The sequence below is a fragment of the Trichechus manatus genome, unplaced genomic scaffold (genome assembly GCF_000243295.1).
Source record: "Trichechus manatus latirostris isolate Lorelei unplaced genomic scaffold, TriManLat1.0 scaffold00002, whole genome shotgun sequence".
NCBI lineage: Eukaryota > Metazoa > Chordata > Mammalia > Sirenia > Trichechidae > Trichechus > Trichechus manatus.
The window spans coordinates 19,531,530-19,536,314 of record NW_004443938.1 but is presented as its reverse complement, the minus strand read 5'-3'; the positions used below and the strand labels follow the sequence as shown (position 1 = coordinate 19,536,314).

General features: G+C 38.7%; 1 protein-coding gene across 1 annotated transcript in view; it reads left to right on the top strand.

Moving 5' to 3' along the window:
• Window positions 1-4,785, top strand: part of ESR1 (estrogen receptor 1) — a 569,447-nt gene that overhangs the window by 454,366 nt on the left and 110,296 nt on the right. The window lies entirely within an intron of this gene.

The following is a 4,785-nucleotide window of genomic DNA, read 5'->3' as shown; positions in this document are numbered from 1 at the left end:
TGTCTCTTTAGCTTCCGTTCCATGGCTCCTTGGTGATCTTCATGTGGCATGGTGTCCATCTTCTCCCATCTCTGATCGCCTGCCTGTTTGTTTAATCTCTTTTATATCTCAACACATCCTACATTAATACTGTCTCATTAACATAGCAAACAAAACCCATTCCCAAATAGGATTATAACCACAGGTATAACCGAAAACCAAACCTGTTGCCATCAAGTCGATTCCGACTCACAGCTACCCTAAGGACAGAGAAGAACTGTCCCATAGGGTTTCCAAGGAGTGGCTGGTGGATGTGAACTGCTGGCCTTTTGTTTTGCAGCCAGGTTCTTAACGACTGTGCCAACTGGGCTTCAACCACAGGTAAAGGTGTTAGGATTTGCAACAGGTATTTTTGGGGAACACAATTCAATCCATAACACAGCCCTTCTTGTTACTTGTTTGCATTTATCCATTTGTTCCTCTGCTTGTTTTGGATCATCTTTTCAAATTGCTTGCTGTCTCTGTTTTTTAATTTAACATCAACACATTGGTTTCATATTCTATTTAACAAAAATGAGTTATCTCTCTTGGCCTTGTTATTAGCAAAATTATTTGCTCTCATGTGTACTGCTTTTCGATTTTCTGTATAGTTAAGACTATTCTTTATATTTTGGAGAATAAAATTCAAAATATTTACTCATATAGTGCATTGAACCCTGATATTATTTCTCTGAAGCATTCAAATTTCAGAGGGTATTAAATGGTTAGGTAAAATTTACTTGTAAATAGAACATTTACACATAGCCACAAAAAAAGTAAGCCTAGCCCAGCAGACTATAAGTCAATAGGATATTATTGTTGCCAATAAAATCAGCATTAATGTTTCTTTTTCTCTTTTTTTTCTTAGCTTCTCTCAAACATTCACTCAGCATCTTTTTTTTAACATCAGTTTCATGTAAAGCTCAGTGCTGGGTACTTTGGGTAAAGCAGAGATGGTTCAGACTACATCCGCCTCTCTAGAAAGTCCAGTACCAGAGATGACCCAGTAAGTCATATACGGGAGGGATAGGATCTTCTACAACTGAGGAAAGGTTAGAGGAGACAATTAGAAGCCTTTTTCAGCCAGCCAACTTCATTTTTCTTGAAAGTGTGTCATTGAGCATGCACAGTTCTGCAGACTCCACATGGAGACCACGTCATTGGTCTCCTTAAGCAAGTACAATCAATTCTCATGTGATCCATGATTCCTCATGAATGTATGCTTAGGATCTGTTTCATCCTGTTAGCCTGTAGGTATTCTTCACACTCACTTGCTGTCCAATAGACAGGCCCCCTTTACACGGCTGCATGCCTTTTTGATGACCTCGTTTTGCTATCAATTTCTAGTGCTAAAACTTCCTCCAGTAGGAGGGTGGGCAGCTGTTACCTCATCCTTTCCAGCCATTCCTCATACTGGTGCTGTCTAGATCCATGGCTGTGTTGATGTCTGTTCTCCTGGCCCAGTCCTAGGCTGGCTATTTTTCTTCAGGCATCAGCAAAAGCTTCATACATTGGGCAAGTCTGTGTGAGATATTTGAAAGAAGAGAAGCATTTGTTTTTCAGATTTCACCTATCTTGAAACATTTAAATCTTGAAATCCATTAACTTCTCATTAACAGATTTTGCTATCTCTTAAAAGTAAATGAAATGTATTTAAATTTTTAGGCCATTTTATAGTTTATTCAGTTGGTAATCTTTTCATTTTAGGCCTTGCCATGTACCTTTAATCTTCAATCCTGATGAATTTTCACAAACATTCTTTAGTTAGGTAAAGGATATTTACTATTTCCCTTAATAGCTTATGAAGTGAATCTCAGTGAGTCATTAAGACCAGCTCATTTACATGCTCTTAAATAGCAGTTGTTTTACTAGCTCTGTATTACAACCTTCCATACAGATCCCTTCGTACCATGTGTACAAAGCTTTCCCAATAGCTAATAATACTCTTTTTGCTCTTGGACAATTTCATGAGAGTATTCCAAGAAAGGTGGAGGATGGGGAGAGGACTTCCCTGTTGTAATGGGATGTGCATGAAATTCTCATTTAGTCTGTTGTGTTTTAGGTTCAAGAGAAAAATGCAGAGTCAAAATGTGTCCCATAGCCTTCCGAAACCATGTAACTAGACAGTCTGCCAGCAGCCTTTTATCTTCTGGAAAGTCATGGACTTCTATCCTTCGCCTATCAGGGATTCTAAACCTGGGATCCACAGAGGTCTGAGGGTTTTTAAGTGGAAATAAATTTCAGTATAATTGATTGATTTTGTGGTTTTAAAAAAATTATTTTGTTTTATACATTTAAAACTTTAAATCTGAGACGGGACCCACAGACTTCACCAGACTGCCAAATGGAACAAAAATGTTTAAGAACTGTATTGTACATGTATTGCTACCTATAAATTTAGCTGTTCTGGGGAGGTCCTTCTTTGTCTCTTTCAGCTTCTAGTAGATGCTGGAAATCCTTCGTGTTCTTGGGCTTATAGATTCATTTGCTTGTGTCTTCACATGGCATGTTCTGTCTTTCCTTTACCTTCCCTTGTGTGTGTGTGTGTGTGTGTGTGTGTGTCTGTGTCTACTTCTCTTTTTCTAAGCATCACTCAGAAGTGACCCATCCTGCTTTGGCATGACCTCATTAACATAACAAATGAAAAACCCTGTTTCTAAACAGGATCGTATATATAGGTACAGGGGTTGGGCCTTCCGTATTTGGGGGAGGACACAATTCAATCCATAACAGGTAGTGAGAAGAAAATTTATCATTTGCATGTTATTTGTTGTTATTAGGTGCCATCGAGTAGGTTCCAACTCATAGCCACCCTCTGTACAACAGAGCAAAACACTGCCCGGTCCTGCGCCATCCGCACAATCGTTGTTATGCCTGAGCCCATTGTTGCAGCCACTATGTCAGTCCATCTTGTTGGGGATCTTCCTCTTTTTCGCTGAACCTGTACTTTACCAAGCATGATGTCCTTCTCCACGAACTGTTCCCTCCTGATAACCTGTCCAAAGTATGTGAGATGTAGTTTCACCATCCTTGCTTCTAAGGAGCATTCTGGCTGTACTTCTTCCAGTACAGATTTGTTCGTTCTTTTAGCAGTCCATGGTATATTCAATATTCTTTGCCAACACCACAATTTAAAGGCATCAACTCTTCTTTAGACTTCCTTATTCATTGTCCAGCTTTTGCATGCATATGATGTGATTTATAACACCATGGTTTGGGTCAGGCACACCTTAGTCTTCAAGGTGACATCTTTGCTTTTCAACACTTTAAAGAGGTCTTTTGCAGCAGATTTGCCCAATACAATACATCTTGATTTCTTGACTGCTGCTTCCATGGGTGTTGATTGTGGATCCAAGTAAAATGAAATCCTTCACAAATTCAGTCTTTTTTCCATTTATCATAATGTTGCTTATTGGTCCAGTTGTAAGGATTTTTGTTTTCTTGATGTTGAGGTGTAATCCATACTGAAGGCTGTGGTCTTTGACCTTCATCAGTAAGTGCTTCAAGTCCTCTTCACTTTCAGCAAACAGAGTTGTGTCATCAGAATCATTAAATTGGAACAAAGAGTAATAACTACCATTTATCTGTTGACCAACACTGTTTTTCAGGCAATATGATAGGCACTTAAACAATGTTTTTTCCAGTTTTCACTGTAACATAATGCAGGGATAGTATTACGATTTCCATTATGCAGATGAGAAACTGAAGCCCAGGGCAATTAATTCATTAAAAAAAATATTATATAGCACATACACAAAGGTCAGGTACTGTGCTGGCAACAGAGGTTAAATAATTCACCCAGGGTCCCATAACTAGTAAGTGGCCGAGTTGGACTTGACAAAGCCTGTGATTCTTTCCACCTCGCACTGCGTCTTCCTTTCATATCCATAATATCTTATCCCACACTGGAGACACTAAAAACCTTATGGAGACTCATGGTACTCCAAGAAGGTAGCCAGTTAACATTTTTCACTTTATATGAACGTGAAAAAGATAATTAGGTCTTCCTGGAAAGTAGTAATTCTGGCCATACTTTTCTTCATTGTAGAGTTGTCTAAGCAAACCAGAGCCCAATCCCTGATTTCCTGAAACAAGCAATTTCTCTTCTTGGACTATTACTGGTCTTACCATCATGAAATGCAACAAGAGTGCTTGTCATTTCAGCAATGGCATCTGTATGCCCTTTGTAGTCCTAAACTAAGGTACTCCTTACTCCTCAGCCTTTCTAAATATTCATAAACCTTACTTCTAACTGGGTGTATGAGCCATTGCTTTTTAAAAATTATTTTGTTTTGTTTTTATAGGAGGGGAAATGATTCCAGTATTTTCACACTTATGGTCTGAAGTATTTAGAACAAGAAGCTTTCCAGTCTTGAAGACTGCTTATATTTTCACTTCTAAATGTAAGCCAGGTTTGTGCTGATAAGCACAGCTTGTTGGCATCAAGAGAAGCCTCCTTTGTGCCCATCCCTGATTCTGGCTTAACTCCTCTTTCTGGAAGCCTGTTTGAGAAGCTGACCATGATACTGAGAGATAATTGAAAGTGAGACGAGGAATTTTGGCCCCTGGTTCCCTGGAAGATTTACTAACTGCTTTGTAGGTGTTAGGAAGAGAAAGACAAAATAATCATAACATCTAGTTCTTCTTTGTGTCCACCTCCTTTGTTTTCCTTTGGGTTTAGGACACTACAATATAGGTTGGAAATCCAATTCAAAATTAGTGGGCATGGATATTATCTTTTCAGAATTAGAGTTGATTTTAGTTTAT